Here is a 25636-nt window from a genome sequence, read left to right as displayed (position 1 = left end):
TCATCTGCCAAATGTTAGGTATAGACATTGCTGCAAACCATTTTTTTTAACTAATAAAAAAAAGAACTATAATTCTTTAAAACCAAAGAACTTTATCTTAATACAAAAGCATTTATTAAAATTGTACCAGAAAAGCACTTCATATATCAGAATCATGACACACTTGTAGGGTCACTTAAAATTTAATTCATGATTTGCTTAGTAAAAAAAGATCTTGCAAACTCAAAATGGATGAAAGATCTAAATGTAAGAGAAGAATCCAAAATCCTAGAGAATACAGGAAACACCCTTTTTGAAGTTGGCCACAGCAACTTCTTGCAAGATACGTCTATGAAGTCAAGGGAAACAAAAGCAAAAATGAATTATTGGGACTTAAGATAAAAAGCTTCTGCATAGCAAAAGAAACAGTCAACAAAACTCAAAGACAACCTACAGAATGGGAGAAGATATTTGTAAATGACCTATCAGATAAAGGGCTAGTTTCCAAGATCTATAAAGAACTTATTAAAGTCAACAGCAAAGAAACAAACAATCCAATCATGAAATGGGCAAAAGACATGAAGAGAAATCTCACAGAGGAAGACATAGACATGGCCAACAAGCACATGAGAAAATGCTCAGCATCACTTGCCATCAGGGAAATGCAAATCAAAACCACAGTGAGATACCACCTCACACCAGTGAGAATGGGGAAAATTAACAAGGCAGGAAACCACAAATGTTGGAGAGGATGCGGAGAAAAGGGAACCCTCTTACACTGTTGATGGGAATGTGAACTGGTGCAGCCACTCTGGAAAACTGTGTGGAGGTTCCTCAAAGAGTTAAAAATAGACCTGCCCTACAACCCAGCAATTGCACTGTTGGGGATTTACCCTAAAGATACAGAGGCAGTGAAACACCGGGACACCTGCACCCCGATGTTTCTAGCAGCAATGTCCACAATAGCCAAACTGTGGAAGGAGCCTCAGTGTCCACTGAAAGATGAATGGTTAAAGAAGATGTGGTCTATGTATACAATAGAATATTCCTCAGCCATTAGAAACTACAGATACCCACCATTTGCTTTGACGTGGATGGAACTGGAGGGTATTATGCTGAGTGAAATAAGTCCATCGGAGAGGGACAATCATCATATGGTTTTATTCATATGGGGAATATAAAAAATAGTGAAAGGGTTTATAGAAGAAAGGAGAGAAAATGAGTGGGAAATATCGGAGAGGGTGACAGAACATGAGAGACTCCTAACTCGGGGAAAGGAACAAGGGGTGGTGGAAGGGGAGGTGGACAGGGTGACTGGGTGATGGGCACTGGGGGGTGCACTTGATGGGATGAGCACTGGGTGTTATACTGTATGTTGGCAAATTGAACTCCAATAAAAAGATTTACAAAAAAAGTTCGTTTCATAAATCACAATCAGTTTTGTAAATAAGTGATAGATAAAAAGATATAGATTATAGAATTTTTTTTTACTTTTGTGTTTCCTTTATGATTTTGAACTTAAAGATTTTTGCCAAATCTCTTCAAAACTAAATGCAATGCTAGACCAGAATTGTAGAGTAGCCTGGATTTTTAGGGTATTTTCCCTTTCTGACTATAGGTTTAAGATTTCCTATAGTAAGTCTTATCTGACAGCCATATTTCCCCAGTGCCTGGTACAATGTGGACACAAAGAAGTGACTCAAAATATAATGGAGAGGAAATAAATGGCAAATCATATCCAATACTTTTTTACAAGTTGATAGGGTAAAAATTATTAAAGACCATATAGTTAAAGACCATAGAATGTTCTGATATTCTTCTCTCCACCAAGAATATAAGAAATATATTTAATAAGAAAGCTTGAATTCACTCAGCAAACATTAAACACCAACTATAGGGATCCCTGGGTGGCGCAGCGGTTTGGCGCCTGCCTTTGGCCCAGGGCGCGGTCCTGGAGACCCGGGATCGAATCCCACGTCCGGCTCCCGGTACATGGAGCCTGCTTCTCCTTCTGCCTGTGTCTCTGCCTCTCTGTCTCTCTCTGTGTGACTATCATGAATAAATAAATAAAATCTTTAAAAAATAAAATAAAAATAAAAATATTAAAAAAAAAAAAACCACCAACTATATACCAGGAACAAAATAGATGAAACCCTGCCTGCAGGGAACTCAAGATTCTAGTTGCAAGAGACGGGTCATAAATAATCATGATGACCTAGTTAACATATTAGAAGGGATTAAGTGCTATGGAGGCAAGGAAAAGGGAGCATGGGATGGATGGAAATTTAAATGGGGGAGGGAAGACCCACCTTCTTCCCAGGAGTAGAGGAGAATAAATTTCTAGGAACATTTCCCAGCAGGATCAGCTAAGATGAACAATTTCTAATTTGGGGTTTTCTTTTGAAACGAGTGTAAAAGAAGACTTTCATATGCCAACCTAAGTGCAGGGAAGTCTCTGCTCTGTAGAGTTGATTGAGGTTTTTGAGATCAAGTTTATTGAGGGGCGCCTGGGTGGCCCTGTCGATTGATCATCTGACTCTTGATTTTAGGTCAGGTCATGATCTCGAATTCCTGGGATTGAGCCAGATGTGCTCAGTGGGGAGTTTGCTGGGCATTCTCTTTCTCCTTTCACTTTAGCACCACTCACCCTGCACTCAATATCTCTCTCAAATAATCTTTTTAAAACAACTTTATTGACGAGATCCTTGGGTGGCTCAGTGGTTTAGCGCCTGCCTTCAGCTCAAGGTGTGATTCCAGAGGCTAGGGATCGAGTTCTGCATCGGGCTCCCTGCATGAAGCCTGCTTCTCCCTCTGCCTATGTCCCTGCCTCTCTCTCTGTGTGTCTCTCATGAATAAATGAATAAAATCTTAAAAAAAAAAAAACGTTATTTAGGTAAACTTCATGTACAATATAATTCATTCATTTTAAATGTACAGATTGATGACTTTTGAGAAATGTATACACCTAGTATTTAGCTCTCTAATTAAATGTAGAATATTTCCATCTATCCAGAAAGTTATTTTGTGGTCACTCTCTCTTTAAAAAAAAAAAAAAAAAATTATTTGGAAGAGAGAGAGAAAACGAGTGAGGGAGGGGCAAAGGGAGAGGGAGAGAATCACAACCCAATTCTCCAATGAGTGTGGAGCCTGAACACGGGCTTCATCCCAAGCCCCTGAGATCATGACCTGAGCTGAAACCAAGAGTCAGATGCTCCACCAACTGAGCCACTCAGGCGCCCTCATCACTCTCTCTTTCAATACTTGTGGAGGCCGAGAAAATTAAGGCCATTCCACTTTAAGTTCAGTGTTAGCACAAGTACAGCCATCCCAGGCCCCTGTGAATAAGAGCTGAACTTTACCTTACTTCAGTTACAGGAAGAAAACAGCTTACAGCTTAATGTCCTAGAAAGCCCCTATTAGAATAAAAACAGAGCCCAAGCCAAGGGCAGGAAGCCCCTATTAGAATAAGAACAGAGCTCAACGCCCTTGAAAGCCCCATATCTGAATGTAAACAGAACTTGAGAAATTCCTCCACCCCTTCTGGAGGACCCCCTAGACCAGCCCTTAAAACTAAGCTAAAACCCACCTCGGGGTCCAAGTCCCTGCTCCGCTGTGTCGGGTACACTTGGACCCAAGCTTGAGCTTGTAAATCATCCCTCGTGTGTTTGCATCGGCGTCGGCTCCTTGGTGGTTTCTCGGATTCGCTATCTTGGGCACAACAATTTAACAATTTATCTTTACCTTTTATAAGTACTTTAAAAAGTTTGTTATTGTGGTAAATGTGCATAACATAAAATTTACTACTTTAGCTATTTTTTAAAAGTAGGTTCCACATGTGGAGCCCAACACGGGGTTCAAACTCATGACCCTGAGATGAAGACCTGAGCTGGGACTCAGAGTCAGATGCTCAACTGACTTAGCCACCCAGGCACCCCACTTTAACCATGTTTAAGTATACAGTTCAGTGGCATTCACATTGTTTTATAACCATCACCACTATCCCTCTCCAGAACTCTTTCATCTTTCCAAACTGAACTCTGTAACCTTTTTTTTTTTTAAGATTTTATTTATTTACTCATGAGAGACCAGAGAGAGAGAGGCAGAGACACAGGCAGAGGGAGAAGCAGGCTCCATGCGGGGAGCCCAACGCGGTACTCGATCCTGGGACTCCAGGATCGCGCCCTGGGCCAAAGGCAGGCGCCAAACCGCCGAGACACCCAGGGATCCCCTAAATAAAATCTTTAAAAAAAATTAAAAGAAAAAAGGTAGTAATGTTAAATTTTATATAACATTATTAAAAATTCTATTGATAAGCTAGAATTAGAATAACATTAAGTATATTCCTTTTCATTTAAAGACTGGATAACAGTCTTCGAGTGGATAACAATGAAAATATAGAAGAAAGCCTACTTCCTGTCCGTTTTGAGTCAAACAAGTGGAAATTTGATTGGAGAGTCAAATTTCAAGATGAGAAGTTTGTCCTATGGGACACTTGGTGTTTTCTTCTAACAACAACAACAAAAATAACGTCCTTATACCACCACCTGAACACTTCTATGTTTACTGAAACTGCTTAAGGCACTGCTTCTCAAAGTGCCTACTGTGGCTACTCAGCAGAATCGCCCAGAGTTTTAAAAAACGCCAATGCCTGTGTCTCATCTCCAGGGATTTTGCTTTAATTGGTACAAGATGGAGGCTATTCTATGTAGTTACTCCTTGGTAATTAGCCATCTGTATGGTATTTCTAAGTTCCTACGTTTTATCAGCTGCAAGCCTGCGAGGATTGGTGGAGTTTTTCTGCTGAACTGAATTCTGCATAGCCGTGCTCACTGTGCAGAAAGGTTGCAGTGCTTCTACTTGCTTTAATCCATTTTCTCTCACTTCCTTGCTCTTTTTCTCAGAGGAGGCAAGTAGCTGCCGTGACAGCAGCAATAGCTGATCATCACAGCAAATACCAAAGAAAAACTCAGCTACCTCCTGGATATTTTTGTTCCACTGAGGATTAATTTACCGTGCTTTTTTTCATTTTTCTCTCCATCCTGCAAAAACTTTTATTTTTTCTTTTCTTTTTTTTTTTTTTTGCAAGAAACAAACCATGAACTTCTTGCTGAGAAACATAAGCAAAGAGTTTTAGCACAGCTGCTCTGTCTCTTTGGGACAAATTAGAAAATTCTGAAGCAAGCAGAAGCATAGTAAGTGCTTTCTTTTAAAGCTACTTCTGGGCAGAGGGGAGGCTATTGTAATGGTAAATTTCACTTGGAGAGGAAGAAAGGGTTGATAATCAATCAAAAATTCGGTATTCGTTTGAGGTTTTCAATTCTCTTGCTATATTGTGAAACTTTTAATTTTCTCTGTAAAATATACAGAAAAAAGTTTTGTGTGTGTGTGTGTGTGTGTGTGAAATAAAAGTTTTGAGAGTGACATAGAAGTTTTGTTTTGTTTTCAAACGGAGTGGGGAGATACCTAGCACTGCGGGGCTTCAGTGAGATCCCGGAATCCCAGGAGGAGAATTTACATTCAGAAATGTTGAAGTGAAAAATCCTCCTGGTTCAGCATCTTGGAGTTAAGCTCAGAAGAACATTTTACATCTGAAAGAATTCGTTTCTCCAAACCTCGCTTTTGGCCGGCAAGTATCACGAAGGATGGGATCAGATGGTATGAATAGAAGCACTGCTCTGAATCGGCTTCAGGCATTTAACATTTAACTGGAGGGATCATGCGTTGGGCACGATGAAGACCACGGACAACTTCGATGAGACTGCGGCCACATTAAGCCTTAACACAACCCTCAGGGGCAGGTACGTTTATCTGGAAGCATTCCTGCAGGGAGGAGCTCCCTGGGGCTTTACTTTGCTGGTGGCCTGGAGCACGGAGAACCACTAATTATCTCGAAGGTATGTTTCATTTTGTAACATTGTCTTTACTCACATTGCTTTTTCAACTTTCAGACTCTGTCAGGTCTGTCAAAAATGCAACCATAATGCCAAGGATTGCCTGAGTATGGCTTAATTTGCTGTTGCATACCTTTCAGATTATATCTGCAAATATTCTGTATGGCTTGGCGTCTGAAAGAAAAAAAATGTGTCTAGCTCATTGAGTCTATGAAATCCCCGGGGAAATAATGTGCTCGCTCAATGGATAATCTCTCTTTGTGAATGAAATAGTGTAAAAGCAGCTACCACATGATCTTTTCAGTTGTGAATCAGATTAAAGATTAACAACATGAAGTAGTGGCATGTATATGCCTTTTTTTTAGCATAAGGCTAGAAAAAGATCTGGTCTTTCTCCTGTCAAATGACAATATCTAGCATTCTAGGATATTTTAGAAGTTGTTTATAATTCTGGAATAATTGGTTACATAAATATTTATTGCTTTTTGCACACTCAGAAAGGAGAAGTAAATCAACTTTCTGTATAAATCAAATGCAAAACACCATTTCTGCCTTTTTTATATACCTATGTTTTTAAACCAATTTTTAAACCGTCATCAGTAACACATCTCAGTTCTTTTTCTCTCGTATGACTAGGTATACCCACTGAATGAATCTTTTTTATGTATTAGGCTTAGTATTGCTGCCTCTCTTTTCAACTACAGAGATGAAGAGAGATCACAGAAATTCCTTCTAAATGTTCAGGACATTAACAGTCTAAAACAATGGAATATAAATGCTTCTTACACATATGCATTACTTAAGAAGCATTTGTAATGGAGGGGACAAGTGTTTTATTTTGAGGCTGGGAAATGGATAAATACACATTTTGCCCAAACTCTGTAACTTATTTAGGTTAGTTTCCATATTCCTAAAAGTGTATGTTTTGAGAGGGATGGAAATGGACTCTTACGTGAATAATTGGTTTCCAGCAGTCAGCCAAGATGTGCAAGATGTAAGGTTTGTGACTTTTCCTTGTCTTTTCTAAGAAAACAAAAGATATATGTATACATATGTGTATAAGTTAGGAAGGTATCCAGCTATAAGTAACTGCAAACCTGACTGGTAATGGCCTAATTAAATTGGGGTTTGTTTTTCTCGTATTGTGAGATGTCTGGAGGTAGGCTGTCTGTGCAAGGGGCCACAGGTCAGTTGTGTCAACACGGACTTCGATGATCTCTCCACTCTGCCATCCCTATGATCTTGGCTTTTGTCTTCGTGGTTACATGATGGATGCCATACCTCCAGTATTACATCTTTATTCTGGGCAGAGTTTTGGCTTTTTGTTTGGAAAGAGAAACCCTCCCTAACAGACTTTTGCCTATATCTCATTAACTAAAATTGTGCCACATACCTGTCTTCAGACCAGTTACTGGTCAAGGGTCATGAGATTATCATGACTAGTTTAGACCAGTCAGGATTTCTTTCCTGGGTTCTGGAATAGGAGCCTACCTTTCCTGATGTCAAGGAATCTCTGCCCATTGTTTGAATAAATTGGAGTTCTCTTTTCAAGAGGAAGGAGGAAATGGGTGCTACATAGACAACCGAGAATGTCTGCTACAAATATAAGTATCATATCTGAATTTTAGAATTCTGGTTGTATACCCAATTTGCATGGCCTTATGTGACAAGATATTATGTGTCTGTATGCTGGAATGCAGTTTGCTGTAGGACAAGCCAGCTGCTACCACTAATGAGCCACTCCTTTAAAGCTCCATTTAATCTCCTTTATCAGAATGTATGGGGATTATTAAATGAGACAGTGCATTTAGCACAGTTAGCATAATGCCTGGCACATAAAGGAGCTCACAAAAAGATCTCAGCAAAGATTATGGTTATTGCTTTTTATTATTTTAGGGGACATTTGTATTAGGATACAGATTTGGCTGCTATACAAAGATGCAAAATAACACTCAAATAATATGTGAGTTCCTATCATTCTCACATCACAATCTGAGCATAAACCAAACTGAAAGATGGCTTCATGATGTCAGAGACCGAAATTCCTTCTATTTTTCTTATGTTCATCCTTGAGGGGATGCCCCATCTGCACAGTCAAAGGTGACTTGCCACAGCATCTGCTCTCCAGGGAGGAAGAAGTGGATAAGGAGCCAATCAAGGCAATCTCTTTCCTTGTGAGGGTATAGACTGGTGCCATCTGCTCTGTCCAGTATGGTAGCCACCAGCCACATCTAGCTATTTACATGTCAACTGAAAGTAAAATTGTTGTGCCCAAGATTGCGAATCCGAGAAACCACCAAGGAGCCGACACCCATGCAAACACACGAGGGTTGATTTACAAGCTCGAGCTTGCGTCCAAGTACACCCGACACAGCAGAGCAGGGACTTGGACCCCGAGGTGCGTTTCAGCTTAAGTTTTAAGGACTGGTCTAGGGGTCCTCCAGAAGGGCTGGAGCAATTCCTCAAATTCTGTTTACATTTTGATATGGGGCCTTCAAGGGTATTGAGCTCTGTTCTTATTCTAATAGGGGCTTCCTGCCCTTGGCTTGGGCTCTGTTTTCATTCTAATAGGGGCTTTCTAGGACATTAAGCTGTAAGCTGTTTTCTTCCTGTAACTGAAGTAAGGTAAAGTTCAGCTCTTATTCACAGGGGCCTGGGATGGCTGTACTAGTGCTAACGCTGAACTTAAAGTGGAATGGCCTTAATTTTCTCAGCCTCCACAAAATGAGGGGCACCTCAGTGGCTCAGCAGTTGATCTTTTTGGCTCAGGTCATGATTCTGGGGTCCTGGGATCGAGTCCCACATTGGGCTTCCCACAGGGAGCCTGCTTCTTCCTCTGCCTGTGTCTCTGCCTCTCTCTATGTATCTCTCATGAATAAATTAAATCTTTTAAAAAATTAAAAAATAAGTAAAATGAAACAAAATTTAAAATTCTGTTCCTCATATGAACTAGCCACATCTCAAGTGTCGCATTCCTTCAAAGCTCTTTTCTGCCTGGCAAACTGATTTGCCCAAGCTCCATTTCTTCCTTGCTCTCTGAAGTTTTCTTGGTTTCATCAAGCTGCATTAGGTGGTCTCTCTTCTATACTCTTAGAATGAGATTACAATGATTACAATGATTTTTTTAAAAAGATTTTATTTATTTATTCTTGAGAATACACAGAGAGGAGAGAGAGGGAGAGAGAGGCAGAGACACAGGCAGAGGGAGAAGCAGGCTCTACGCAGGGAGCCCGACGTGGGACTCGATCCCGGGTCTACAGGATCACGCCCTGGGCTGTAGGCGGCACTAAACCTCTGAGCCACTGGGGCTGCCCTGATTACAATGATTTTGCAATGAATTACATGCAATGATTACATGAAATTATAATTGTTTAGTCATGTTGACTGTCTTCTCAGAAGTGTAAGAGCTTCTTCAGGGCGGGACTGTTTTCATTTCTACCACCTCTAACACAAGTTGCCCGGTACGCAAATATTTGTTGAGTAAATGAGAAGACATGTCTTATTCATCTTGCATTTCCAGGATCTACTGGAGTCCTTGGCACAGCATATGTGCTCAGTAACTTCTATTGCATTAATAAGCTTAGATGAAACAGAGCAGTGTGCAGGGGAAGGAGGGGAGGTAGTGTCCAATGAGATGAAGATGCCTGGCAGATCTCAGAGATGGAGCGTTTATTAGTTTCCCATTGCTGCTGCAAAATTTACAACAAACGCAGTGGATTAAGCCATGGTTAGCATAGGTCTTCACTGGGCTAAGATCAAGGTGTCGGCAAGGCTGTGTTCCCTCTGGAGGTTGGAGGGGAGAAGCTATTTCCTTGCCCTTTCCAGCTTCTAGAGGCTGCCCCCAGTCCCTGACATACAGTCCCCTTCCTCCATCTGCAAAGTCAGCAACAGCAGATTAAATCTCTTGCTCTGATCTCTAACTTCTGCCTCACTCTTTTAATTTTAAGGACCCTCGGGAGTATATTGGGCCCACCAAGATAATCTCCCTGTTTTAAGATCAGCTGAGTAACAACCTTAATTCCATCTGCAAAGTTCATTCCCCTTTGCCATATAATCTAACATATTCACAGTTTCCAGCGGTTAGAACATGGATGTCTTTGCAGGGAGAGGGTTTTATTTTGCCTGCCACCAACCATTTGAGCCTGATGAAAGTCCATATAAGTAGGACCATATTAGAGATGAGACCGAAGTGAAATTTAGTAGTTGATCATGCATATCCCCGATCTTTCTTTCTTTTTTTTTTTTCTAAAGATTTTATTTATTTATTTATTCATAGACACAGAGAGAGAGAGGCAGAGACACAGGCAAAGGGAGAAGCGGGCTCCATGCAGGGAGCCCGATGTGGGACTTGATCCCGGGTCTCCAGGATCACACCCCAGGCTGCAGGCGGCGCCAAACCGCTGTGCCACCAAACCGCTGCGCCACCGGGGCTGCCCATCCCTGATCTTTCTAGGACAAAGAAAAAAGGGACCACCAGGTCACGGGCACACCAGCTCATACATGGTAGCCAGATGTCCCCTATTCTCTCAAAGTAGGGTGACCCCTGTTGTAGGGGAAGGGAAAGGATAGTACACATTGAATCATACAGGTGGAAGGCATCTACACTTATATAAAAGCAGTTATGAGCTGCCAGGTATCATGACAATATAATGAATGAAGTATTTTTTCTTTAGGTACCAATGAGGCAGGAGAATGAATGGGGGAAGGAACTACAAAAGGGTGGCAATAAAAGAAATCATTTTCAAATCTTTTTCTTTGAGATTTAATGTCCTTGAAAAGAAAAGGGGTGGGGTGGAAGAATAAGCCTCTGTAATCTGCGAACTTCAAAAAGAAAGGGCAACTTTTTTTTTCCAGTAGTGATTGTATGTGGAAGCTCAAGTAATTCAATAGTTCGGGAAGTTGGCAGCATGATTATTATGACTCACTCTGCATTGTGGCTGAAAACAGCAGCTCCACCTGCAGTAGGAATGCACCTGTTCCAGGGTTCATAAATCAAGTTATAAGTATAATAGCAATAAAGAACAACTAATGTCACTTACTGTGAGCCCTTACTCCTTGACAGGCTCTATTCCAAGACATCCACATGTGTTAACTCATTTAATTTCCATAGCTCCATGAGGAAGATGATAGATTTTGCAAATTTATCCATAAGAAACTGAACACGGTATTTGAGTAACTTTCTGCAGCATACACAGCTAGTAAATGATAGAATTGGAATTTGAATCCAGGCATTCTGGTTCCCCTGGGTCTATGCACTTAACACACTATACCATTCAGTCATCATTGCCTACTAGATATTTGGCTCTGTCTAGATTAAGAGCTATTACTTGGGTAAGATATAGGATTGATCTTTTGCTTTGTATGTTTTTAAATTTGTTAGAGGAAAACAATCTTTAAAAAAAAAAAGAACAACTTTGTCCCGTAAGGTACCATAAAGTAGGTATGACTACTGCTCAAGCAATATTTTTAAAGTAGTTCAAGACCCATACAAGGAGGAGTCACTTAACAGCTCTTAATAAGTATCTTTGTGGTGTCTTCACTTGGAGAGGCACCTTTTTGTGTACTTCAAACATGGCCTTCTGAATAAGCCATTGCTCCAGGCTCTTATGTCATCAACACTCAGACACATATTCCTTATTCCTGCTCCCCTAAGAAATGTCTTCACTTTAGCTGGACTCTCTTTGTGTATAAATCCTGTGGTTCCATCTTCCATACCATTGCCTTCTCTGAAACTCCTGCTTATAACACCATCATCTTGTCTATCCAAATCACAGCCTACCTCTAGCCCTTGCCTATCAGGGCTCAGCTAACTAACCCCATCCCGTCCCCATCTTCCCATTCTTTCTCTGTAGGAGAAGTCAGAGGCATCCTCAAACATTTATCTCCAGGCTTCTTGTTGGCTGACACTACTCAGATTTTTAAATGGGTTCTTCTAGCCTTAGTGATTTGATCTAATCTGTGAGTCCTCTTTCTTATTCCTCCTCTCCAGAGAATCATCCAAAACATCCCAGTTGACCTGCCTTTTTAAATTGAAATGAACTAGGGGTGCCTGGGTGGCTTAGTCAGTTAAGCATTGGACTCTTTTTGGCTCAGGTGGTGATCTCTGCGTCTTTAGATCAAGTCCTGCATTAGATCAAGTCCTGCATCGGGCTCCAGGCTCAGTGCAGATAGAGTTTGCTTGAGACTCCCTTTCTTTCTCCCTCTGCCCCTCCTCCCTAAAATAAATAAGCAAATCTTTAAAGTGAAATGAGCTGCTTTACTGCACTGTGAGAAATATCACTTAGATATTATTATTATTATCACTGCACTTAGAAATATCAATAGTTCGTAAGTTAGGAAATTACTTGTTTAGAACATAATTGAATTGTCTGGATGATCATGTTGAGATTTCCTCATTTCTGGATTTTCTATATCCATCCATCTAGATTCAGCACTTTCCATCAGCTTCCTTAGTGCGCCTCCATTTCAACATAGCAGCATCAGCCATTCCATCTCTCTTGGCCCATTTCTTCCGCACTAAAACAGTCTTTACTAGCTCTTCAGCCATGGTCCCTGAGTTCGATTTGAAATAGATTTCTAGGCAGTTCCCCAAGACCTTGGGCTGGTTGATTTAGTTCACCCCAAAGTCATCTTTTTCATTTCTTTCCAAGTACCAAGCTAGGTCAGCTTGTTATTGACCTTTTAAAACAGCCACTTCTTTTATTTTATTTTATTTATTTATGATAGTCACAGAGAGAGAGAGAGAGAGAGAGAGAGAGGCAGAGACACAGGCAGAGGGAGAAGCAGGCTCCATGCACCCGGAGCCCGATGTGGGATTTGATCCCGGGTCTCCAGGATCGCGCCCTGGGCCAAAGGCAGGCGCCAAACCGCTGCGCCACCCAGGGATCCCTAAAACAGCCATTTCTCTGTGAGTTTCTTTCTTCACTGTTCCTGCTTTTTCCTTTTACATCCTTTGCCCTTCCTGCCAGGGGAGCCTCCTCTCTCTACTGTCCTTTGTCTGTTCCCTCAAATCCACCCCTGTCCTACACTTGTGTAAACTGCTGCTTCCTCTCCTCTCTCCAACACCTTTATTCATACCATTTTCTGATACAGGTAATTGTTTGCATTTGGTATCTTGCCAATAAGTTATACTGTCTTTACAGCCAAATTAGGTATACTCATGCTGTGTATCCTGCTTTTCCCATTGGGAAAGTGTGAAACTTCCCATTTCACACACAATGAATGCTTAATAAATGTGAAATGATTTATAGGATTTTAGAGCTATAAAGAATTTCAACAATCATTCAATCCAACTTCTTCATTACACAGAAAACTGAGACTCACAAAAGTTTTTTTATTTGCCAAGATGGTTACCACCTTAGCAAACAAATTGCGTGTGTGTGTGTGTGTGTGTGTGTGTGTGTAAAGCTTAGCTAGTGAGGGAATAACTGCTTTTTGGTTGTGCTATTTATACTTTCAAATGAACCCTAGGTCCTCTTAGGCTATTAACTTCTAGAAGCTAAGACTGTTTCCCCCTCCTTCCCTTCCTTCCTCCCTCTTCCCTTCCTTCGGTTCTTTCTGTTATGCACAGTGCTTAAACTATGCACAACAATGACAATGAAAATATATTAATGGGGATCCCTGGGTGGCGCAGCGGTTTGGCGCCTGCCTTTGGCCCAGGGCGCGATCCTGGAGACCCGGGATCGAATCCCACGTCAGGCTCCCGGTGCATGGAGCCTGCTTCTCCCTCTGCCTGTGTCTCTGCCTCTCTCTCTCTCTGTGACTATCATAAATAAATAAATTAAAAAAAAAAAAAAAAAAAAAAAAAAAAAAAAAAAGAAAATATATTAATGAATGAAGAGGAAGATGAATGAATACTAAAGAGGATCTTCTTTAAAAATCTTTGTTTGAAAAAAAAAAACAAAAAAAAAAACAAAAAAACAAAACAAAAAAAAAAAAAAAAAAAATAAAAATCTTTGTTTGAGGGATCCCTGGGTGCCACAGTGGTTTAGCGCCTGCCTTTGGCCCAGGGCGCGATCATGGAGACCCGGGATCGAGTCCCACGTCGGGCTCCCAGTGCATGGAGCCTGCCTCTCTCTCTGCCTCTTTCTCTCTCTCTCTCTGTCTGTGACTATCATAAATAAATTTAAAAAAAAATTAAAAATCTTTGTTTGAGGGCAGCCCTGGTGGCTCAGCGGTTTAACGCCACCTCAGCCCAGGGCCTGATCCTGGAGACCCTGGATGAGTCCCACGTCGGGCTCCCTGCATGGAGCCTGCTTCTCCCTCTGCCTGTGTCTCTGCCTCTCTCTGTGTGTCTCTCATGAATAAATAAATAAAATCTTTAAAATAAATAAATAAATAGATAAAAATCTTTGTTTGAAAGATGTGCAAATGAGATACTAGAAAAACCTCTTTAAGAAAACGAGGCAAGTAGGTTGAGTTTGATTCTTCTTCTTTTTTTTTTTTTTTTGATTCTTCTTTTAATGATATCTTACACATACGTAATGTTTGGTAAGTGTTGAGTTGATTTAGATTGGAAAAAAGAAAAATCCATGGTTTTATTTAAGTTTTTAGAAATTACCTAATTTAGAAATTGCTTTAAATATTGTGTCTTTTTTTGTCATGAACTAAGCTCATGATCCCATCAATATTGTTAGAAATAACTTTATTCAAATAGAGTAGCATGCCGAGGTGGTGTGCCAAATGTATATTAGCATTGGTAAGAATTCTGTTTTCTTTCAAAACTAATAGATTCTCAAGGCATTGCCTCCTATCCAGGGAACACAATTTAAGGAATATTCATCTGTCTCATTTTAATGAACCCACAATGTGACTGGAGATGCATAATGAGAGACTTCCTATCTTTGAAAAAGACAAAACCCCAAAGAACATTCTGGGTGCTAGCTAACCCATAGACCGATTTTTCCATGTCTCTCCCTTTGATGTACTTCCAAGCAGCAGACATCTTGATCCAAAGAGCCACAGAGTTGGTGTTCTCTTTGTTCCATCCATCTCTCATGCACTGACATCCCAGCCCCTTCTCAATGAGAGGAAGTGAGGCCAAGTTTCTCTGCCGAGTCTAAGCACCATTTCCCCCATCTTCTAATGACTTTCCCCACAAAAGATAACTTGTGTATCTTGATCCACTGAATGGAAGGGACAGTTCTTTCCTGCCTTCAGAACAGGCTTTTCTAACTTAGCAGATGAATGTGCAGAACACTCTGTCCTAGGCAGCTAAGCCTGAATTTGCTCTTCCTTCAATCACATTTTTTCATTTCTCAGCCATCCACACATCTATTCATTCTATCCTTCTCTATTTTGAACTGCATTTTACTTACAGATTTATGGGATTTATCTAAAGTCTTTATTTTTATTTTTATTTTATTTTATTTTATTTTTTTTTTTTTTTTAAAGTCTTTATTTTTAATGCTCTTTGGTATGTTTGTATTGATTGAGGGTTGTGATTTCTGTTATCGTTTTTTTTTTTTTTTTCTCCATTTTAGGCAAGGCTGCCCAGTGTAGCACAATATACATTCCAGACAATGTAGGGCTTGGAGTGAAAATGAACATTTCATTTCTACCATAGTCTCTACTGGCTATGTGACCATGGGGAGTGACTTAGCTTTGCCTGTCTCCTTGCCTTTAAAAATGAAACATTTTACCTAATGGAGTTGTTGTAAGTATCCAATGGGTTAAGCTAAACAACAGTGCATGGAAATGACAAAACACAATCCAGAATTTGGTTATGATATGATGTGGACTGGTGGGAGAAAAGTAGGTATCAAACAGAAGTTAGCAACCCATATGACAAAGATGATATTTGACTGATTTTTGTGTCCTGGCAGCCCTCATACTGCTACACCGATCAGGTAATTCTCTGCCTTCATAGCACTTACATTTCAGTAGAGAGCGGCAATAAATATGTTCTGTTCATCCGCGATAATTTCAGAATTGGTGAGTGTTACTAAAAAACAAACAAATAAGATGATGGGTTGCAGAGTAGTAGCATTTGTGGGGTAGAGGTATGAGAAGCAGGGTTCACTTTAAATAGGTGATTAGAGGGATCCCTGGGTGGCGCAGCGGTTTGGCACCTGCCTTTGGCCCAGGGCGCGATCCTGGAGACCCGGGATCGAATCCCACGTCGGGCTCCTGGTGCATGGAGCCTGCTTCTCCCTCTGCCTGTGTCTCTGCCTCTCTCTCTTTCTCTCTCTCTCTCTCTGTGACTATCATAAATACATAAAATCTTTAAAAAATAAATAAATAAATAGGTGATTAGAGAAGAGTTTTCTGATAAGATCACATCTGAGATGGGGCACCTGGGTGGTTCAGTTGGTTGAGTGTCTGTCTTCAACTCAGGTCCTGGTCCTAGGGTACTGGGATCAAGCCCCATGTTGGGCTGCCTGCTCAGAGAGGAGTCTGTTTCTCCCTCTCCTTCTACTCCTATGCCAACTGATGCTCTCTCTCTCTCAAATAAATAAATGAAATCTTTTTAAAAAGTCACATCTGAACTAAGACCTGGTGGATGGGAAATATGAAATCAGACACTCAAAGAGGTTTGAAAGTTGGGATAGCGCAGCCCCGGTGGCTCAGCGGTTTAGCGCTGCCTGCAGCCCAGGGCGTGATCCTGGAGACCCTGGATCGAGTCCTACGTTGGGCTCCCTGTATGGAGCCTGCTTCTCCCTCTGCCTGTGTCTCTACCTCTCTCTCTGCATCTCTATGAATAAATAAATAAAATCTTAAAAAATTTTTTTAAACATTGGGATAGACAGTAGAGCCTTGGAATGTTCAAAACAAAAATAAAGTCAGTATTATTGGATTATAGTAAGTTTCTTAGTCTGTTCAGATGCTTTAACAGAGTACCATGGTCAGAGTGCTTTATTAACAATGGAGATTTATTTCTCACAGTTCTGGAGACTGAGAAGCCCCAGATCAAGGTGCCTGCAGATTCAGTGTCTGGTGAGGGCTGGCTTCCTAGCCCACAGATGGCCAAACGGGTGAGGGAGCTCTTTGGGGTCTAAGGGCACAGGTCTCACTCATGAAGGCTCCACCCTCATGACTTAATCACCTCCAAGGCCCCAACCTCCAAATACCATCGCATTGGGGAAATAGGTTTCAACACATGAAGTCAGGTGGAGAGAGGGCACATAGTCTATAGAAATAAGCAAGAGAGAGAGTGGTATGATATGAAAATGGAAAGGTAGTCAGGGGTCAGATCATATTGCACATTGTAGGTTTTAGGAGGATCTTGGGCTGAGTTTCAGTATAGGATGTGAGTGTGCATCACACTATGAGTCTTCTTCTATTTATGGTAAGACGGACTCATGGTGTGTATTTAAGCCCTGGGAGATTTTTAGTGCTGGTTCTTGAAGCCACCTTCTCTTCTCTCCCTCATGGATTTCTACGGTACTTCTTGGGTCTACAACAAGATAAGGCCTTCCAAAAGACAACTGTCAAAGTTTATTATAATTTATGGAGTGATATACAAATAAATCACAAATATTCTTGTTTTGATTAGTTGGGAGACATTTTTCTCTATCACATAACTGTTTTTTTTTTTTTTAATTTTTTAAATTTATTTATGATAGTCACAGAGAGAGAGAGGCAGAGACACAGGCAGAGGGAGAAGCAGGCTCCATGCACCGGGAGCCCGACGTGGGATTCGATCCCGGGTCTCCAGGATCGCGCCCTGGGCCAAAGGCAGGCGCCAAACCGCTGCGCCACCCAGGGATCCCTCTATCACATAACTGTTGATTAGAGGGTTATTTATCACTTCAAGCCAACAAGATCTGCTGGGGTTGCTTTTGTCACAGTAATATGACTAATCTTATTGAGGTCCTGCTCTGCAACAGGCATGCTGTCTCACATAAACTTCACAGAACTGTGAGGTAGAGGTCCCATTATTATTTACATTTTATAGATAAACGGGAAGCTGGCAGAACTAATTAGGTACTAATCTAAGACTTCTTTTTTTTAAATTTTTATTTATTTATGATAGTCACACAGAGAGAGCGAGAGAGGCAGAGACACAGGCAGAGGGAGAAGCAGGCTCCATGCACCGGGACCCCAACGTAGGATTCGATCCCGGGTCTCCAGGATCGCGCCCTGGGCCAAAGGCAGACACTAAACCGCTGCGCCACCCAGGGATCCCTAATCTAAGACTTCTTTAAATGTAAGCTTGAGGGATCCCTGGGTGGCGCAGCGGTTTGGCGCCTGCCTTTGGCCCAGGGCGTGATCCTGGAGACCCGGGATCGAGTCCCACGTCAGGCTCCCGGTGCATGGAGCCTGCTTCTCCCTCTGCCTGTGTCTCTGCCTCTCTCTCTCTCTCTGTGTGTGTGACTATCATAAATATGACATATCATAAAAAAAAAAATTTAAAAAAAAAAAAAATGTAAGCTTGAGAAATACTTTTGAAAGTGAAAGCTGCATTGTCATTGTGCAGTTCCAAAGAATACCTCCATCTACTTCATCCCAAAGTCACGATCAACTGGTAGAAGGAGTGGGATGTGTGAACTGTGGGGAAAAAAATCAGGTAGCTCAATGGCATCTTGAAGGTAGCTAGTACCATGAAATGAGGAACATTCCTGCGATGTCAACCTCAGGAATTAAATTGGCCTCCCAACATCTTCCCAGACCCTCCTTCCTGCCTTTGTACTTCTGCGGTGTTCTAACCTTGGTCTCAGTTCACCTCACTGATTGTTGTTTTTCAATGGGGATTTTGCTGTATTTCATCTTAATGTACAGTCATCAATAGTGCCTTTGTTTCTCTCTTAGGCTTTTGTCTCCTTAGTTGACTTAAACTCTTGCTGCCCATCAGCCTAAACCCTGGGGCTTAACTCTTGGGCTGCATACATTCTGTCACCTGGATAGGCCATGATAAATAAAACCTTAACTCTCAAATCAGGTCAGTTACCCAAGGAAAAACACTAAAACATGAAACAGTCGAAAGCTAACAGAGGCTGGATCCACTTAGTTTATCCATACAACCTCAGGCTTGAGGTTCATGCTGATAGAGCACTGATTTTCTAGGGTACTTCAAGTTCATGCCTTCCAGCGAGGTGGAGATCAGCTCCACAACAGATGGTCTTCCATGGAGGAGTCTCCATTGTAACTAACTTTATTTCATTTGTCCCTTTCTAGCTCTTGCTTACTTTATGATATAAACAAATTACTGAGTATTTTCATATCACTCCTTAATAGCCAGTGCTCTTGGCTTGGTCTGCTGCTTAGCTTACTCTCTTCATGCTTAACCCATCTGCTCTGGTTCCATGACTCATTAGTCCCACCCTCCCTGAAAGGCATACTCTCTAGCTCTCCTAATAGTATGTTCCCTTGGAATAATCCTGAGACCTCCACACACAATTGTTCAAAGCCATTGCTGCCTAGTAGTGCCTAGTTCAACTGGCCTCATCCCTCATCCATTCTTGGCTCCTGGCAATAGTTCAGACAGATCCTAGAATTGTAAAGATCTCAAGACTAAAGATAATTATGGCAGGAATTCGGAATTAAAACACAAGACAATTTAAGTGGAGTAAGTATTCTTCAGGTTAGTTGGACTAAGTTAAGTGTCTAGCACTTTGGGTATTATATTATATTCTAACCACACGTTTGCTAGAAAGTAGGAAGAAAGATTAAACTTCTAGAAGTAACTGTCTTATTCCTTTGCTTTAAAAAGTTGAAACTTTTAATGGAAGAAGTTGTATAGGCATAATTTAAGCTTTTATCATCTTGTGTGTGGTCCTCTGAGAAATTCACATTTTGGGGGGTTGCCTTGTCTCAGGGAAACTGGGGAGTGAGCTGCTGGAATTCAGACACAGGATCTGGTTGGGTTCCAGCAATAAATACACATATTGGGAGCCAAGATAGGATATTAAAGGAATGGGACAGTGAGTAAATTTTGGAGAATGAGTTCACAGAAAATACTTGACACTTTCATTTTTGGATTTTGGTGGTGGCAGGGGGTTATTCTTCATATTTTCACATTTGAGTAGCAGGTGAAAAACCAGACAACCATTGACCTAGGTAAGTATAAGTAGCAGGAAAGTTAGTTTTGTTCTTCAGGATTGCATTATGGTTGCATCCTGGTGCTCTTGACTCAACATTTACACTTAAATGAGTTGCTTAGCAGTGTCTTGTAAGAATTACTATCACAGCTTTCTGTGCATATATAAGTCGATGCATTTGACCTTATGAAGAAACTGTGGTGGGGCATCTGGGTGGCTCAGTGGTTGAGCATCTGCCTTTGGCTCAAGTGTGATTCAGGGTCCTGGATCTAGTCCCGCATCAGGCTCCCCGCAGGGAGCCTGCTTCTCCCTCTGCCTGCCTGCCTCTTTCTGCCTCTCTCTCTCTTTGTATCTCTCATGAATAATAAATAAAATCTTTAAAAAAAAAAAGAAGAAGAAACTGTGGTGTGGGCCCTTACAGTGTGCCAGGGTGTAGTGCCCATTTCTGGACCCAGGCACTGTAGGGTACTGCAGTCAGCTTTCCTCTTGATAAGGGAAGGCAAAATAAAGAGGGGAGGACTGCAGGTAGAAAGCAGGAAATGGACACATAGTAACAATATTTATATTCACTCAGTTCTACTGTGGGTTGGATAGATACTATGTTAAGTTCTTTTATTTATGGTTTTGTAGAATGAAATTTGATGAAATGAAAAAAGAGATTGAAAAAAGATTTTTCCTAAATGATAGAGCCTGGATTTAAAGCTGTTTCATGTGTTCACTGGCATGTTCGGTCCACACATTATTTATCAAATGCCTAAAATATGACAGCATGGAGGAAACGACAGCAAACAAGGTCTCTGCGCCCAAAGGGCCTGTGTTCTCTGCTGCTGCTTCTACCACCTGCAGCGACCAGCACCGCCACGTCCCATTCCCTCACCTTTCACGTCAGGGCATGTTGGCTTGACCTCCAACTGTCAGCATCCTCAACTGTCAGCATCCTCAACTGTCAGCATCCTCGTCTGTTGGGTTAAGGACTCTATTTTGCCTCCCCTTTGCTGCCTGTTTAAGGACGCTCGGAGCAACCCTCCCCACGTGCCCGACTTAAGCTGAGAACCGTCGGGCTCTGGCGTGGCCTCTCCTCTCGCTGCCTCTGCGCCGCGTGGTGGGAGCTGCCCGGTGGCCGGGGCTGGGCTGGCTGCGCTGGCTGCGCTGGCTTGCAAGGGCTTCTGTGTGGACTGTGCCTCTCCTGCCTCCCCGCCCACTTCCCCCTCGATTTTCTGCACTTTCTAGATACGCTAGTACTTGCTTTTGAACTCTTGTCTTGGAGTCTGCTTCTGGGGAAACCCCAACCAAGACTAGCACCCCTTGGCGAATGCTAACTAAGGAAAAGCCTGAGCCTGAAGTGAATCTGATTCCAAAGTCTCTGGTCTTTCCACTCCGCCACGGGATTCGAATCAAAGGGCCCCAGTAGTATCTTAGACCTACGTTTTCTTGGGTGCTAAGAAAAGGAGAAATTCATTCTTGGACTGCCTTCCTCTTTCTTCACTGAATGAGTTGATGAATCACACTGTTTTTATCATCACTTCTTTTTTCTGTATGAATCAAGCTACAAGAAAATTTCTCTTCCCCTTTGAGAGGACAATCCAATGTCTCTTTTGTTCTGTAGATCGCTTTCTTCTAGAGGCTCTACAGGTTACTGGTTAAGGAAAATGTGCTCCCCTGTGCAGAATAGACAGGGAAATCTAATTCTTTGGGAGCTCTCTGAGCAGATTTCTTTTCTAGAATTTTGTTTATGAGGTTTCTATTCTTTCTGAGTTCATATGATAAACATACACGAGAAGAAAGTGGACAACATACTGTTTTTCAGTCCAGCATATTTGACATTATACCATGGCAGTGGAATGAGGTTCGGCACCTAAGCAAGCAATAAAATATAGTATAATTTCTAATCCATCCCAACCTCAAAATAACACAGTGACTTTTTGACAGTAAAATGCAGTGTTTTTAAAGTAACTTGTACCACTGCCAAATTCAAAGCAAGAAGCTTCTTTTGAAGCCATTCCCCTCAATATGAATATGCTTAAAAAAAAAAAAAAAGAAAACGAATATGCTTTGACTCACTATGTTGTTGTCTTTTTACAGTTTCCCTGTTTTTTGTTGAAGTTCACTGAAGATTGACAGATAGTAGCTTCATGTGACAGCCATTAGCCTGGCCAACCTAAACCTCAGCATGATCAGGAATGGATAGAATAATGAATAGATTTTACATAATATAATTCATGTTGTCAGCCACATGAAATTGGCCATTCAAGAGAAGCTAAATATGCTTCTGGTCCTCTCTTCTTTAATTCACATTCAAATATGACAATGCAAAAGGCATTATTCCTTTTTTGTTTGTTCATTTTTTTCAGAGTTCATTTTTTTGAACTCTGAATAATGGAGCAATGAACTTTACTTAAAAAGAGCAAGTGAAGAAGGTATTTGCCTCTTTGTACGAGTAGGGATTAATGAGCATTTTAAAAAATCATGTTTGGGTGTATGTGAGCATAAGGAGTAGCATTTCATCATAATGAGGGAGGTCTTGGCAAGTCAGTGTTCACTTTAACTTTATGATGTTGATTGCAGAACACGTTGATGCCTACTCTAACTGCATGTGGAATAGAAAATAGATTCAGAAAGTGGCAGAGAAGAAAATTATCTCCCATCTTCCCATCTCTCAAGTGCAGGAAAAATTCTTCTTAGTCAAAGTTCCCTGGCTTGTCCTACGTAAGCTGTCACTCCATGGAAGTGAAAAATACACCTTGCTATATGTTGCTGGTGAGAATGTACAACGGTGTAGCCACTTTGGAAATATGGCGGTTTTTAAAAATGTTACTCTATCACCCAACAATGATACTTCTAAGTATATGTACCCAGGAGAAATGAGAACACTTCTGTAAAAAAGACACACTCAAATGTTCGTGGCCTCATTGTTTACAATAGTCACCAAGTGGGAAAAAAATCCAAATATCCATCAACTGGATAAATAAAATATGGTATACCTATATGATGGAATACTGTTTTAGGGGAAAAAAGGAACTGAATGCTGACAGATGTTACAACATCGATTAACCTCAAAAATATTATGCTCAGTTAAAGAAGCCAGACACACACAAATACACATATTATGCAATTCCATTTATAGACACCACTCAAAAGAGGCAAATCTGTAGAGATAGGAAGTAAATTTCTTTCTGTGTGAGGCTAAGGATGGGAGTAGAGAGTGAATATAAATGGGTACGAAGTTTCTTTCCGAGGTCATGGAAATGTTCTAAAATAGATCACAGTGATGATTCCACAACTCTTTATATTAAAAATCATTGACTATAGGGAAATAGCTACTTTTTTTTCTGGTAATAAAATGAGAAGGAACAAAAAAAGAGAAAGATAGAAAGTAAATAAGAATCACAAAGTAGATTATTACTCACCATGTATTGATTTAATTAACTGAAATTTAAAGTAGTAGAGGAAGATGACCAAAACAAAGATCTAAAAAGCACAACGGAGACCTAATTACCTAAAGAAACAGGAAAATCTAAAAAGTTGTTCATAAGTCAATTTAGGGAATGAGAAAGAATATGCCACATTCAGAAGACCTAGGCAGTGGATTCTAGGATTTTCTCTGAAGGAAGAATAAAGAATGCCTTTCTCATTGTCAAATACCAGGATCTTAAATCTGTATGTTTGATTTTGCCCATGTTTTGTGTACCATATGTTTCTGGAAGGATGAAAGTGCAGTGTCCTAGGAAAGCAAAATAATGTAAAACATGAAATTTTTGGCTAAATTACTGAGGTTAGAATTAAATTCTTCAGTAGAGTTTGAGGACACACAGGCATTTAACATTGTGACAAAAATATTATGTTACAGAAGAGTAAGGTGTGCTGGCACTTTAAGCTTGAGGAATTTTTAGTCATTGAGACTATGGAAATTTAGTGAAGTCTTATCACATTGGGGTTATAAAGGTGAATCAGCTGGTAAGCTAGTTAGCTTATAAAGAAGGCAAAGAAGCATTTCAGGATGAGGGGTGAAAAAGCTTTTCACAAGGGCGATCTTATGCTTTGTGAAGCCATGTGGGGGGCATGGGCCACCTGGGAGCAGGAGCTTCTTGATCACCAGTGATGCCCAGTTGCTCCTCCTGACCTGTGGTATCTGTCTTCTGTCTTGGCTGTCCACTCTGACTTCTACTGGGGACCCTTGACATGAAGGGAAAGAAAATTCTCTTAAAAGTCTACAAAATCCCCTGCCATCCTCCATTCTAGTACCTGCTGGTCAAAACTTTCTCAGATTCAAGGAATCTATAGTGAATGTATACATGTACAATTGCTAAAGTGTGATGACTGTCCACTCATGGAAAGAGATGATGGCTATCTTTTGTGCAATTAACTAATCAATGATTATCTCTTTTTTTTCTGTTATGGTTTTTGGCTCTCACATGCACTAGACTTAATTCAGAATTGTGTGTTCTTGAGTGGTATAAATCACATTTTCCTATTAACGGTTTACTTTTGACTTCTCTAAAGTTTATAACTGACAGAAAGAAAGATGGTGGTTGGGGCTGTTGGTGGGGAAAAATCATTGGTTATAAGGAAGTGTGATAATGAAAGAAAAACTAGAAAGCAATCTAGTGAAGCTTTACAAAAGTACAATTTTTTTTTGCCATTTTCTTCTGGGAAAAAAAAAAAGTCCTCCACAAAGTAAATATTTAAAATAGTTCATAGTACTAAGCCTGTGAATGTTTGCTCTGTAGTATACTAGCAGTTTCACAACCAGAAATTCTGTATCTTTGAAGAATTCTAAAAAAACAAAAGTTTATAGTAGAATGACTAGAAAAATAATTCAGTAAGATGACAGGATATAAAATAATTTTTTAAAAAGCCAGGATCGGGATCCCTGGGGGGCACAGCGGTTTAGCGCCTGCCTTTGGCCCAGGGCACGATCCTGGAGATCGGGGATCGAATCCCACATCAGGCCTGCTTCTCCCTCGGCCTGTGTCTCTGCTTCTCTCTTTCTCTGTGTGACTATCATAAATAAATGAAAATTAAAAAAAATTAAAAAATAAAATAAAAAGCCGGGATCTCCCCTATGAAAAAGGAATAATAATGATAAAAAAAAATAATAATGGAGGAAGGGGACCAATTTAAATAGTGAAAAGAAATAAAAATTGCTAGGAATTAACTATAAATGTTCAGTACTTTTTTTTTTTTTTTTAGTACTTTTTGATAAAAACTAAAAACTTCACTGAGGGACATGAAAAAAAAAAAAAAAAAAGACCAAATGGAAAAAAATGACATGTTTTAGGATGGGAAAATTAAATATTGTCAAGACCTTAATTCTTCTCAATTAATCTATCAAATTCCAAAAATTCCCAGAGGTATGTTTTAGCAGAATAAAAAAAAATTAGCCATTTTTGGAGAAAATATATAAATAATGAGTGAAGAATTTCTTTAGCAAATATTAATACTTGCTTTAAAGCTATGGTATTTTAAAAGTATGGTTCTCCAAGGGAAAAAGATTTTCACAAAATACTTTTCTCCAAGATAACCTGTACAGGAAAGTTTGTAGCAGTTGTATTGATAATAGCTTCTGAATAGAAACAATCTAAATGTCTGACAATGAGAAATGGTTAAAGAAATGGTGGTATATCCACATAATGGAATACTGCTCAAACATAAAAAAGATAAACTCATGCAGCAAAATAGATAAACTGCCAAAACTTTGTGCTGAGTTAAAGAAAGGATTCCATAATAGAGTACTTACTGAATTATTCAATTTGCATGAATTCTTAGAACTGGAAAGTCTAATCACTG

At 40.4% G+C, this 25636-nt stretch overlaps 1 protein-coding gene across 1 annotated transcript in view; it reads right to left on the bottom strand.

Annotated features, from left to right (window-relative positions):
- CCDC158 (coiled-coil domain containing 158) overlaps positions 1–20947 on the bottom strand; it is a 127331-nt gene extending 106384 nt beyond the window's left edge. The window contains exons 1-2 of the mRNA XM_038582390.1: positions 20727–20947; positions 15746–15813 (exon numbers count right to left, since the gene is read on the bottom strand). The gene's annotated coding sequence lies outside the window, so the exon portion shown is untranslated. The remainder of the gene's footprint in view (positions 1–15745; positions 15814–20726) is intronic.
- Between the last annotated feature and the right edge of the window lie 4689 nt (positions 20948–25636).

This window comes from Canis lupus, chromosome 32 (assembly GCF_011100685.1).
Source record: "Canis lupus familiaris isolate Mischka breed German Shepherd chromosome 32, alternate assembly UU_Cfam_GSD_1.0, whole genome shotgun sequence".
Classification (NCBI taxonomy): domain Eukaryota; kingdom Metazoa; phylum Chordata; class Mammalia; order Carnivora; family Canidae; genus Canis; species Canis lupus.
The sequence above is the reverse complement of the archived record's forward strand: the minus strand, read 5'-3'. Positions and strand labels throughout refer to the sequence as shown.